The sequence below is a fragment of the Lotus japonicus genome, chromosome 2, assembly GCF_012489685.1.
Source record: "Lotus japonicus ecotype B-129 chromosome 2, LjGifu_v1.2".
Taxonomy (NCBI): Eukaryota; Viridiplantae; Streptophyta; class Magnoliopsida; order Fabales; family Fabaceae; genus Lotus; species Lotus japonicus.
Window position 1 is genome coordinate 70,894,683 of NC_080042.1, and position 14,946 is coordinate 70,909,628.

Sequence of the window (14,946 nt, forward strand, 5' to 3'; positions counted from 1 at the left end):
TAGATCACTTCATCTCCTCTGGGCGGATTTTTTTAAGGCAGGGGACGGGGCGACGACGATGGCTGAAAGGGGTTGCTCGGGATTTTAGAGGATGAAGGCTATGTAGATTTGAGATGGAGCCTGAATCGGAGAGATTGAGGGTTTCATTTAACAACTGTTCAATTGCAAGTTTGCAAGTTGCAACTCTCAACCCAATTTAATTTTCACGATTTCTCTCTCAGATTGACACAGCATATGCGGCAATGAAGCATCTCTCACGAATATCGTCTTCACGTTGTCTCCTGCGCAATCAGAAAAGAAAGGGAAACCGAGAGCAGAGGTAAGAGGAAGAAGCTCCTTGGCTGCAACTAGATTACTTCATTTCATGGTGGGATTCATTCTTGGTGGTTTGATGAAGCATGCTCCATTGTTCATCTCTTTGCTTTCTGATCTAAGATGATCTAAGAGTTTCTTCTGTATTTTTTTTAGATTCTAATATTTTTTTACTTGCAATTTTAGGTGAGGCTAGAAGTCCTATAACTCAATGAAGAGATTTCTAACCCATAAGATAAGAAATCTTGACAAGGTAAAATTGAATCTCTATGGAAAAGATTTTCTTGGATTTTATTTTTATATTTTTTTTCAGTTTTCTTTTGTAATGGATGCTTTGTTTCTTACTTCATTGGCTTGGTATGCATTGTTACAGGCATAGGGTGATGTTGGAGCATTTTCAAAACCAAGATTCATCTCTTAATGGTTGGTGGAAGCTAAGTAGGTAATGTCATTTGCAACACGGCATCATAATTGTAGAGGAATATTAATGTTTGCATTGCCAATTATGTTGTTTTGTAGGATCGGTGCCTAACTTACAGATTATTTGTTTATTTTTCTGTTTGTAAGATTTATTGGGACATAATGTTAATGCATGGTACACTTTCGATTTTTATGGTGACTGTTTTTAAGATGGAACCTAAGCAATGTTTATTCAATTATTTTAATAACAACCACATAATGTGAGGGTGGTAGTAGTGTAGTACTACTCTACTCTGCCTTTTATGCAATTCAAATTTATTTGTTAGTACTGTGTTTCTGTTGCTTACCGATAAATTGGATTTCTCTTATCATCATGTGTATCCAGGTTCTCATTCTTTTGTCTTAGGGACATGTATTTGAAATGCGTTTAAGTGTCTATGTTTGTTGCAAATGAAATTCTTGACAGGACTTGGTGACACCATTTCCCCTCATTTTAGTGTTTACTATTTTAGTACTTTCGTATATAAGGTGTGCTATCAACTGCAACGTTTACTTCAAATATTAATGTATATTTAGTAATAAGTTAGGCTTATGTGTAGAGCTGAACCACAAATAAAGGACATATTTAAATTAACTATAGGTATTTTCTTTTAATGTTTAATGATGAAATTGAGTTTTTTATTTCCTATTGAGAACACTTTCATGTCAAAATTATTTGGTCTTTGCCTATGCAGTTCCAAATGGAATCATACATAGATAAGACGTATGTGTTGCTAGAGTTTACTGCTAGATAGTACTCATTTAGATGAGTTTGATGTGTTTTATGAAAGGGGGCCAATTAGTTTAACTATAGCTCTCTATACGTTCTTTTTACTTACTCCAATGAATATCTAATTGTTGTAAAGAGCTCAGTTTCTCATGCGTTGAGAGTGACTTTTATAAATCTGTTGCTTAGTCTTTTCCTTTCGTATATTATGATTACTTATATAATATTCTTTGGTTTGGATTATAGATTAGAATATTTTGAACTATTTTCTATATTTCTTAGGCAAAATTAATATAAAAGGATGTTTGGTTACTGTTTAGCTGTTTTCTCTTTTATTTTAACAGACTGGGGTGGAAAACATGTTTGGCATTTTTAACTATTTTATTTTGACTTTTTATAATATGGTCAAGTTTGATAGTAACAAGTTAGTTTTATCATTTCTCAAATTTATGAAGCTGGACACAATGTCATTAATGATGACATTGGATGGTTTGTGAGTTGGAGGGGGAGTTAATTGACATAATAAGGTTTTCAATTGGTAGATTGGATGTTTACATCCTCAAAGCTTATTGTTAACTTGGTTTATCATCTTCTTTCCTTGACTTATTAAAAAATTTAATTTCATTGTATACCTTCTTTCCTTTGATTTCAGATTTTGCTTCTTAAATTGTTACTGAGGATTTCATGAGGCAAACTCAGACCAATTCTTCTCCTTTTTCTTATCTTCTTTCCTTAAATTCTTATTAAAATTTTCTATTTAATTGTATACTTAAATTTCTTTGATTTCAAATTTTGCTTCTTGAGGCAAAGTCAAACCAATTATTTTCTTATGTATAACTTTATATTTGATGGTTTATTTTAAGTAAATGAGGATAACAATATTACTTTAAAGGAAACAGAAGCACCATTTGCTTTATTCCTTAACCCATGTTGTTATAATGCACTATAAACTGTACTTCACTATTACACTGCACCTTTTCTATAAATTTTCACTGTTGTGGCACAGTAATCATTGTTTCATTTCAGTATTCCAAAAAGGCAAAACCTGAAGTTGCAATAACATTGTGTTAGACGATTTGTGGAGCTTCTGTAATTAATAGATGAGGTTGTTGGTATCCATGGAATTTTTTTTGGTATCCCTGGAATATGCTTCTGAAGTCAAGGTTGTGGAGCTCTTAGCCGTTTATATCTGACTCACATATCTCTGTTATATCTATAGTTCATGAAATAAAACAAAAAATAATATGATTCTGAAGTTGAACTACATGAACAATTTTGTTCAGATTGTGATGATGCTTTTTAGTGGAGTGGAAAAAGAGTCATTTACATTGAGTATGATATTGCTAGGCATTATAAGTGACTTGGTAATAATTGGTCTATATGATATGAGCTACGATGATCTGACTATGGAATGTTACTATTGAATTTCTATTTTTTTTGTTGTTGTGTTGCTTAGACCCTTATGTTTTTGGGTTATGCTTATGGTTTTCTTTTAATTGGGTGTCTAAAGTTATTATCTATTTGATGTTGGGTGTTTATTTTTGTTCGGAATGCAGGGAAAGCTACATCAGCTTTCGGAGGTGAATATTGAAGAACTCCTAAAGGCTATGGATGAGCTGCTGGAAGAGTAGGAGGATGATATCAAAATTTGTGGCCAGCATTAGGATAAGCTTCATCCCGAAGGAGGACAAAGTTGATTCAACCGAAATCTTTTAGAAAAAATGATTCAACCGAAGGAGGACAAAGTTGTCATGTCTAAAAGTATGCACTTCTATGTACTTTAATTTCTTTGTTTGATTTTACATGTTCTTCATCTATTTGATATCATCTCAGAATCCTATAACAAGCTCTCAAAGAGCTTCAAGGTGATTCTAAAGATTATGGAGTTTCATGGTGATTCTAAAATTGTAGCCCAATATAATAATACCTATAGTGATTTAATGATGGGAACATGGATGTAGTATAACATGTTCTTAGAGTGTCACATTGTAAGTAACTAATTTTTTACTGTGTTTCTTAACTTTTAGGTGTTCTATTGAAGGAGATATTGAAAGTGATCAATTGATGGCACCTCATGGATGCTTGAGTTTTCTAAGTTCAAATTTTTTAAGGCAATGCTGGAAATGTGATTAATTTTTTTTTCTTAAATCAAATAACACTGTAACAGTATAATGCAGACTATTGTGTTTTCTGAATATATTGCTTCTACAATTAGCTTATCTGATTATAGTTAGTGCAGTAATATGAGAAAATCTATTTAATTTTATATGTTGAGCATATTTTGGATTCAACTTTTCTTGATTTTTTCAGCCTCTTCTCGCTTGAACTTTAACATCTAGAATTAGGTATGAATATATAACTTTGATTTGTCCAAAAAAATCAGTTAGGAGAAAATAGATCTAATATGAATTAACTGTTGCATTTCAAATAAATATTCTTTCATACTTTTATCACACTTATCACACCAAGTGAAAGATGACAAGAGAAAAAAATGAGATGAAAGGAAAAGTGAAATAAGAAGTTGAATTCTATCAAAATGAGATAGAAGAGGGAGTTTTAATTAATCAAATTCAAAACTCTTTCATTTTTGGCCTCCTTTGCACCAACTTATATTGGGTTTAAGAATCAGAAATTTGATTTAGCATAACTAATGAGGTTGCGATATTTTTATCAAGTGTCATTTAAGTTTCAAAATCAGATATCAAATTTGAATGAATATAATAATTTAGGAGTGAATCTACAAGAGTAGATTAATTAATTGGTGAAAGTAAGTCAGTGGTATAGGGATTAGATAATATTAACCGAAGGCCATCCAACTACATTATTGGGCAGGTATCTGCGATAGAGTTTTCCTTCCTTAGGCTATTATTCATATTTAATGGTCTCATTCCTTTAAAATTTGGATCACAGTTCAAGTTCAGTAGTTGGATCATGGTCACAATGTGAGTCTGCACACTTTACGGTGTTGATGTACTTATACTTTTAAGGGTTTACTTTTAAGGGTTTTATTGTTTATAATTGTATTTGGTACATTTTTCAACTGATGTAAATATTCGAATGACTTATGTGTAAAGTTTTATTAAAAAAATAATAGACTTGATTAAAACAAATTAATAGTCATGAATCACTTAAATAAGTAATGTGACTTTTTAAAAATGTCACATGATTTTATATTTTAATCTTTATCATTCATGATTAGGTCTAATGATCGTGATTTATTTTCATATTCTCACATAAAATCACAATTCTTATAAGATACATTATGAGAAAGATTTTGGGAATTATTTCATTTTTAATTTTTTTATAGGTAAATATTTTTTTTTTTTGGGTTACAATGAGGGGAGAACAACGAGAGGACTAGCCAAGGCCTACAAGGTGGCCAGTGCCAAAAGAAATTCCATCTGCATGATAGAGGGGCACTCTCCAAAGGGGGAGTCAAAGTAGTGGATACCATGCTGGAAATCAAGACCCACTTTAGCCAAATAATCTGCGAGAGAGTTGGAGGCTCTCCTCAGTGTTCGAACCTTGGACCCTTCGCTTTTCATTTCACTCAATCCTTATATTCTCGAACTCTTACCACTTGAGCTAACCATCATGACACTATTTCATTTTTTATAGAGTCACAGATAAAATGTATGTTTATATGTCACCATTCTCAAATTTGAAATGGTTATCATTTTGTTGAATTTAAGGTATGGTTCTTATAATATTTTTTTACAAGAGGAAGACATGGTTCTTATAATCTAAATTTTCATTGTCGTATGATATTGAAAATAAATGAGTAATGTTTAATACACACCTCTTTTTTTAGGTGGAGAGGTAGAATGGTGAGAGAGATAGGAAGAAAAGAAAAAAGTAAGAGAGAGAAAATATGAGATGTGATAGATGATAAGATGAGAGAGATAAAAATAAAAAGAGGTTGAAATGGAGTGTTTAAAAAATGAGGTGTGTATATATCATTACTCTCAATAAATTGTAATATATACTTAGCAACATAACAAACATTAGAGAATTCAAAGATTAGAAATAGATGATAATTAATTCAAAAATATAATTTTACCACAATTATTTCAAATATAATGATTTTATAAAATTTCCCAAAAAAAAACCTACCCGTGCATGGCACGGGTCGGTATACTAGTACAATATAAAAGAGAACCTCTAAGAAGGAAACTTTTGACACATGTCACACTCTAAGATACCTTTCACCAATTTTCTCCACAATTAAATAATTCAAAAATAAATTATTATTTCCTCTTAAGGAAACTTCAAAGTGGCACATTTGAAAATTGAAATTTATTTGAGGGTAGTCATGTAATAGCTCACTTATTTTATTAATATTTCGATTTATTTAATTCAGATTTATTCCTTATATCAATGATTACTTAACATTTGTGTTGCACCACCAATTTATTGACCAATCAAAATTTTTCTTTAAAATACATTAAAGCATTACCATATTCATTTTTCAACTCCACCTCCTTGACCACCAATGAGATTTAAATGGACCAATTCCAAAATTCATTTTATTCGTTTTTCAAAATGCACTATTGATAGCATTGGAATATTAAATTGTGCCAATCCATTCATCACCTTCCACCTTTAACTCCACCAATCAAATCTTTTATGAGGATTTTTTTCCCCAAATCTCTTCAACTCATCATAAATTTTCTTTAATGCACAATTTGAAATCTACCCTACTAATTTGAAATTCACGCTATTCTCTGTATAGATTCACTCAAAAAATTTATGAATCTGAGTATAAATAGTCATTCAGATAGATCTTTATCTCAATCTTCTTTCATGCTTTCAATTTGAAGAATGACTGTAAAAAGCTACCTCATGGAAGTTCTTCTATTCCTCTTTTCAATTGTTAGGTTTTTCAATCATTATTGGTTTTTTCTACGATTTATAATTGAGAAGTTTTGGTGTTTATTTTTCATGCCCTTTTTTTTTATATCTGATACTAATGTATATTGTAGCTAATTGGGTCTGATTTTGGCTTCCAGATGTAATATGCATCCTTAGGAGTTGGGACGGAGAGAGATTGTAAGTCATGGAATTTTTTTCTTGCTTTAATGTTTTTTATTGGCAAGCTGCATAGCATAGGAGAAGCTTTCTTCATCTTCTTAAAGGAGCAATGACAAGTTCGCGTCAAATCTCTCCCAATTAAAAGAATCATCTATTTACAAAACTCTATATATAATCTGCATAACCCAAACAACACTCTAGCAGACTGATATTGTTTTCAAAACTATATAATATGCTTTTCATCTATATTTTTTTACCTAATCATCTTAGCCATTGACAATGCTATAATTAAGGGTGGATTCATGTTGAGATTTTATATATTTAATTCTTTTGATTGCTTTCTACATATGATTTCTAATTTTCTTTTTCCATTGTCTCTGTGTGTTATGCTTGGCTTAGTGATTGGAAATTACGAAGTGAAAAACTGCCAAGGCTGATTCTAAGGTCTTTCTCATCCAAGTACTGAAGGAGAAATGGTTATTGAAAGCGACAAGGGGAACTGAGGAATGGGAAGTATGTTGGAGAGCATTTTAGTAGCGCAAGCAAGGTTCCTGTTCACATCATGTTTTGTGGTATATCCTACTCTAACATGTCTATCAATCTTTTTTTTAGGGGAACATATCTAGGGATGCCAATTTTGCCCAAACCCATGGGTACCCGCCCGAACCCGATCCGATTTGATGGGCAAAATCCGAGTTGACTGAATTTGGGTTTGAGTTTGGGTTTTGCCCGTTACTGTAGCCATGTATGGATTTGGGTTTGGTATTAGTTAAATCTGTGCCCATACCCGCCCAAACCCGAACCCAAAGATACCCGAAACATAAAATTACAAAAAAACCCTCATACATATATATATTTATAAACTTTGTTCTTAGTGTTTGATGATTAATTGTACTTTTGTATGTTTGAGAAAGTAAACTCTAAACTATTATTGTCTCACTTTAGTGATGGATGAGGATGATGAATAGTATTTGTTTTTTTTTTTTCTTTCTATGAATTTCACTATTTTTTATATGAAAGTAATTAAGTTCTGGATTGAGTTGCTACGTAACTAATGGGTTTGGGTTTGGGTTTCGGGTAAATCCGAAACCCAATGGATTTGGGCATGGATTTCATTTTATTGCCCATAAGGTTTGTGTTTGGATTTGGGTTTGGGTTCTGGGATTTGGGTTTGGGTTTGGTAATTGTAAAATCCGTGCCCGATCCTACCCATTGCCATCTCTAAACATATCTATCAATCTCACTTCAGGAGTTCTTGATTTTATTTTTGTCTATTCTCTTCATGATGTAGGATGATGCTTTTTTGTTTATAAATGTATTTAATTTATTTTTAGTGAATTATTCCATTTTCTTCCATTTTAATAGAAATTAATTGTACGTGCTAAAGTGTTTTAAATTGATCTATTATCACGTGAATTAATCCCTAATTCAAATTGACATTTCAACATTTTGGGGCTACAACTTTTTTATCTAAATCTAAATAGTAAATACAATCTAAATACAATATAAAATAGGCCCTATAAAAAGGAAACTTTGACACTTGCCAAACAATAAAATAACTTTCAGTCTATTTTCCAAGATTAAAATAAATTAAAAAGAAAATTGTATTTCTACTTTTGAAAACTTGGGAACGGCTCACTTGATAATTGCAATTTTAGTTAAGGGTAAGCATGTAATAGCTCACGTAATTTATTTTAATTTCGAATTTTTTAATCACTAATATAGCTTATATTAATTACTAATTCAAATTTGACTCTCACCACCACTTTATGGACCAATCAAATTTTTTCATAAAAACCATTTAAACCATCATTTTGGCTATTTCAAAAATCACCTCAATAAGATTTAATCTTCATTTAGTCACATTTGAATCCTCCTTATTTGCTTTTTGATTTCTTTTTTTCTATAACGTTGCTATCTGATTTTTAACTCTCTCCCTTCTAATTTCAAATTATTGATAAATAATTAAATGGTGGTGAGAAAATTGAGCCTTCCAATCTGACCAGTAGTAAATAGAAATTTGCATATCTCATCTATTTTATACAATCACATTTTTAATCATTTTCTTGGAAATAAATCCAATCATATTAATTATCTATATTCCCTATACATGAATTAAAAATAGGTGTTAAATTTTTTAGAGTAAAGTACACTCACCCCCTTAAGGTTTGTTAGAATTACACTCCACCTCATTCTTATCTAAAATCTACATCCCACCCCATTTTATATAGAGGCAAATTTAGTGACGAAAAATATTTTTCATTAATAATTAGTTATTATTTAAATTGTTAATCAATAATTTCAAAAAAAAAATCAATATAATCCAATAAATTTAAAAATGAAAACATCACAATCCTCCTCATTCTCTCAATCGCGTTTTTCCTCCGTAAATTCATAATGCAAATTATGCAATAGCACACCTGCCCGATTTACAAACCATATCTCGAACATAGTGAAACATGCTTGTGTTTTCATATTTGGTAATAATTCAATTTTAATCAAAATAATCTCTTTATACCTCCAATTTTCAAAATTGGGTTGTAGGCCAAAAAAGCAACACAAATGGGTGAAGAAAATAGAGAAACAAAATTATGAAAATATGAAGTGGATCTGAGGTTATTAGAGCCCAACGAGGCGGTGGAGCATCGTTTTTAACAAAATCCAACAATATCTAAGACCAACAGAGCGTTCGCTCACAACTTCAAGGGGTGAAATTCACAAGAAGTAGTTGAACAAGTGGCTTTAGGGATGTGCGATTCACGTTCTGGGGTTCAGGTTGCAACAAAACTTTGAGGCATGGAGGTGCCATGGGGTTTCACATTGTGGGACAGTGGAGCCGTGTTAAAGGGAGTAAAGGCTTGGTGGTGGCCGTTTGTGGTGAGAAATATGATTTGGAGATAGATGGGACGTGGACTTAACAGACAGAGTGAATGGTTTTTTTAAATTTAATTCAGTAAAATTATTTTCATAAATTAATGTATGATAGTGTATATGCATTAAATTTATTTAAATTTTTACTAATTAGTAATTAGTTTTTAGTAGTGAGGAATTTGTTTTCGTCACTAAAATTTGCCTTTATAAAAAATGGGGTGGATTTTTAAAAAGAATGGGGTGGAGTGTCATTCTTGCAAATCTTGAGGGGGGTGAGTGTATTTTACTCAATTTTTTAGATTCTATCATCTAATATTTTGCCAACACACTCTAATACAATTCATGAGGGTTCACCTATAAATAACACATGAAGTTTAATACAAAAAACCGTAAAACCTTCTTTCTCAACCAATCTGCGATTTTAGTTGCTTCTTTTTCCCTCTTACTGGAATTGAGATGATATTGATGGATGATCAGGTATGAACTTATATTTAAATCTAAATACAATATAAAAGAAGCCCTAAAAGATGGAAACTTCTGACACTTGGCATACATGGAGGGTGGTTTCAGCTATTTTTGCATGATTAAAAAAATCAAAAAGAAAATATTATTACCACTTTTGAAAACTTGGGAATGATTCATGACTTGATAATTACAATTTTAGATAAGGGTAAGCATGTAGCACACCTAATTTATTTTAATTTCAAATTTTTTAATCACTAATATAACTTACATTAATTACTAATTCAAATTTAATTTTGTAGGTTCTATTACCATTGAAAGAGAAGGTGATCTTGAATATTAGAGCTTTTGAAAGATAAGAATTTTTCTGTTGGAGGTAGAGAGCATGCAATCCGGCAGACTATTAAAAGAAATATTTTTATAACTTTTTGTACCTTTCTATGGGTGTGGCTCCTTAAAAGTATGTCAAATATGAAATAGAAAATGTTAACACAATATAGACTATACTTATTTTTAGGGGCTCATTGAAGTTATTAATGGGTAGTAGAAATTTTTAATTGAGCAGTCGAATTTATGAATTTGAAATGTTGAAAGATTAAAATTGTTTATTTTCAAGAATGTTCATGTTTTGACCAGAAAGAAATTTTAATTATTATTATTTCTGTCAATAATTTATAAGGAAATATCTTATTTTGCTAATTCAGATGGTGGAGTTATAATTAAATATTTTTAGAAGTAAAAATATATAAAACTATGATAAATATGTCGTACTATTTTCCACGCGGTATCTATCAGCCAATTTCAATAAAATTTTATACATAAGTTTATGCTATTTTTAGACTTTTTAAATGATTTTAAGAGAATATATATAGAAGCAATATAATTTCATTGTGAAAATTGGTAAGCCAGAGGGAAGAACATTTTCAGTTATATTTATTTTTGTTTAAGTTTTTTTTAGAAAGCAAAAGGTATATTAGCTAAATGCTTGAGATATATTAGCTAAATGCTTGAGAGCAAGACTCTCAAGCAGGGAGTACAATCCAACTACGGGGAGGAACATTTTGCATGAAATTGTTTTCAAGTTGAAACTAATAGAAAATGTTTTGTTATAATTTTAGTACTTTTCTTATAATGTTTAAATAATTTAAGAGTAGATATACATAAGCATTATAATTTGATTGTGAATATAGGACTTCCATGGGGAATTACAGAAAAATAAACATATTTAGTCTATATTTATTAATTATATAGAAAAAGGCTCCTACATGAACAACATTTTGCATGAAAATGCTTTCAAGTTGAAACTAATAGAAAATATGTTGTTATAATTTAGTACTTTTCTCATACTTTTTAAATAATTCAAGAGTAAATATACATAAACATTCTAATTTGATTGTGAATATAGGTCTCCCACGAAAAATTAGAGAAAAATAAACATATTTAGTCTATATTTATTAATTACATACTAAAAAGCTCCTACTGAGGAACAGTTTGCATGAAAATATTTTCAAGTTGAAACTAATAGAAAATTTTTTAATATAATTTTAGTAATTTTTTCATACTTTTAAATAATTTTAAAAGTAGATATACAAAACCGTTTTAATTTGATTGGGAAAAACATTTATATTAAAATATGTTCAAGTTGAAAATAACAAACAATATAATTTTAGATTATTTCATAAGTTTAAAGATATATATATATATATATATATATATATATATGAAATTTTGACGACAATTGGAATATATGAACATATATAGCTTATATTTTTTTATGTTTAAATTTTTCAATGAGAAAGTAAAATAAATTATTGAGTCACTAAATTCAAGTTTTCTAAGCATCCAATCTGCATAACAATCTCATAATATAGATTAATTCAGCTTTCAATTGAACAAGTTGTTGGAATAACAAGTCATTTATACATGAGAGAGAAAGAGTGGAGAGGGAGAGGGAGGGAGGGAGGGAGGGAGAGAGATATAGAGAGAGAGAGAGAGAGAGAGAGATTAATAGCAGAGCTATAAGTTCAAAAACAAAGGAGAGGGAGGGAGGGAGGGAGAGAGATAGAGATAAAGAGAGAGAGAGAGAGAGAGAGAGATTATAAGTTCAAAAACATGGAAATTGGTACACCTAAAAGTTCATGTGATTTCCTTTATTTATTGATTGACTTACTGATCTATATTTCTTTTACAGGTAATATGATAGTCTATTGTTACTAAAAGACTCTTCTTATTTGGCGTGAATCAGGCTAGAAGATCTACTTGCTTACATTGATAGGCAAACAGAAGCCAAGTTACGATAAATGAGGTTTTGCTTATGCAAATAATTACTGGTAGAAGCGGCTCTAAATAAAATATTGTTTGTATACGAGCGTATTGATACATTAATCAGCTGGTAAAATATTTATGCTAACTGAAATACTAACTTTTTTATTAATTTCAAATAAACTTCTTAAAAATTAAAAATTGATAGTTTTGTAACTATTTCAGCCTAGGAAATTGGGAATAATTATTCTGATTTTTAAATATTATATAATATTCTAATCTTATTAATTTTCACTTTTTTAAAAAAAAAAATTCCAGTTTTGACCGGAAAGAACTTTTCATTATTATTATTGCTGTCAAGAATTTATAAAGAAATATCTTCTTATGCTATATGTTATTTTCAGACTTTTTAAATGATTTTAAGGGAATATATATAGAAGCATTATAATTTAATTGTGAAAATTGGGAAGCCAGAGGAAATGATATTTTCAGTTATATTTATTTATGTTTAAGTTACATATTAAAAAACTCATACGGGGAGAAGTATTTTGCATGAAAATGATTTCAAGTTGAAACTAATAGAAAATGTTTTGTTATAATTTTAATACTTTTCTCATGCATTTTAAATAATTTAAGAGTAGATATACATAAGAGTTATAATTTGATTGTGAATATAAGGCTCTCACGGGGATATAAAGAAAAATAAACATATTTAGCCTATATTTATTAATTATATAGTAAAAAGCTCCTACATGAGGAACATTTTGCATGAAAGTACTTTCAATTTGAAACTAATAGAAAATGTTTTGTTATAATTTAGTAATTTTCTCATACTTTTTAAATAATTTAAGAGTAAATATACATAAGTATTTTTATTTTATTGAGAATATAGGGCTTCGACGAAGAATTAGAGAAGAATAAACATATTTAGTCTATATTTATTAATTATATAGTAAAAAGCTCCTGCATGAGGATTAGTTTGCATGAAAATACTTTCAAGTTCAAACTAATATAAAATGTTTTAATATAATTTTAGTAAATTTTCCATACTTTTTTAAATAATTTAGTAGTGTATATACAGAAGAATTATAATTTGATTGTAGTGAAAGGGCTCCCACGAGGGATTAGAGAAGAATTAGCATATTTAGTCTATATTTATTAATTATATAGTACAAAATTCCTACATGATGAACATTTTGCATGAAAATACTTTAAATTGAAACTAATAGAAAATGTTTTAATAAAATCTTAGTACTTTTTCCATACTTTTAAATAACTTTAAAAGTAGATATACAAAACCATTTTAATTTGATTGTGAAAATATAGATTCCATGGGAAAGAACATTTATATTAAAATATTTTCAAGTTGAAAATAACAAACAATATAATTTTATTATTTTTTTCATAAGTTTAAATATATATATATATATATATGAAATTTTGATGACAACTAGAATAAATGAACATATATAGTTTTTTTTTTTTATGTTTAGGTTTTTCGATGAGAAAGTAAAATAAATTATTGAGTCACTAAATTCAAGTTTTCTAAGCATCAACATAACAATCTCACAACATAAGTTAATTCAGATTCCAAATGAACAAGTTGTTGGAATAACAAGTCCTTTATACATGAGAGAGAGAGAGAGAGAGAGAGAGAGAGAGAGAGAGAGAGAGAGAGAGAGAGAGAGAGAGAGAGAGAGAGAGAGAGAGAACAATTTGTGACACGGGGATAAAAAATATATATTCAAAATTTGTTGGGGTATAAAAAAATTATGATACGAAGAGGAACATTTAGTATGAAAATACCTTCAAGTTGAAACTAATAGAAAATATTTTAATATAATTTTTTAACTTTTTCTAGACTTTTTAAATATTTTAGGGGTAGATATAGAGAAGCATTACAATTCGGTTCAACGAGATCAAAAAAACATGAGATTTTACTTTGAATTGGTTTGGAACCCAAGGAGAAAGTCTGAGTGCACCTTGAAGAAGCGATAGAAAAAATTCATCAAAGCGAATAACCTTAGAGAGAATCATTATATTTGGTTTGAAATTCATAAAAATGATCCACACGTTATTCATATTGGAGTCATGAACGAATTAATTTCGTGAAAAAATTCTCCAACCAAAAGTCAATTATTGAAATTTTGCAGTTGTGTTTTTTATTTTTCTCGGTGGCTAACAATTAGATAGATTGGATATTAAATCCAACAATTTTGTACGTTTTACTGGAATGTGATGTTTTTCCACCAGATATATCTATTGCGATTTTTCGTTAAATGTTCTTGCTTTTTGATAAATATACTATAGTATTTTATATAAGATAATTATTATTGCATCTTTAAATTTTTTTTACCCATCCGTATTTATTTAGAGTTTAGAAAATCACAATGATATAGTGTAAAAAATGTAATTTAATATGTAATCCATATTTTCTATCAATGATATAGTGTAATAAATAATTTTATATATTAAAAACAAATTATTATATACTTGGAAATATGTACCCCGTGCATCGGCACGGGTATACATACTAGTTGAATATTATCGCTTTTAAAGAACCATCATCAAACATCAATTTTTTGTTTTTTTTTTTCTTCAATTAGTTATTGGAAGTTGAAAGCAAAGCTATATGGAATAACTGTAACATATCCACCAGGTAAACTATTTGTCTGGGTCATCAGAGAAACCACAACTATATTGAAAGGTTTGTAAATGAGTAAATGACACTAGATTTTGCATTGAAATCAATTAAACCATAACTAAAATCGATATCACATATTCTTACATCAAAATCATTATTTCCAACTTACATTCCATCC

The 14,946-nt window shown here is 29.4% G+C and overlaps 1 long non-coding RNA gene across 1 annotated transcript; it reads left to right on the forward strand.

The window, feature by feature from the left end:
* Positions 1 to 6,052: 6,052 nt before the first annotated feature.
* LOC130735625 (uncharacterized) lies at positions 6,053 to 7,418 on the forward strand. Its single transcript, XR_009018517.1, has 2 exons — positions 6,053 to 6,547; positions 6,929 to 7,418. It is a non-coding gene; the product is annotated as an uncharacterized LOC130735625 (long non-coding RNA).
* The last annotated feature ends 7,528 nt before the right edge of the window (positions 7,419 to 14,946 follow it).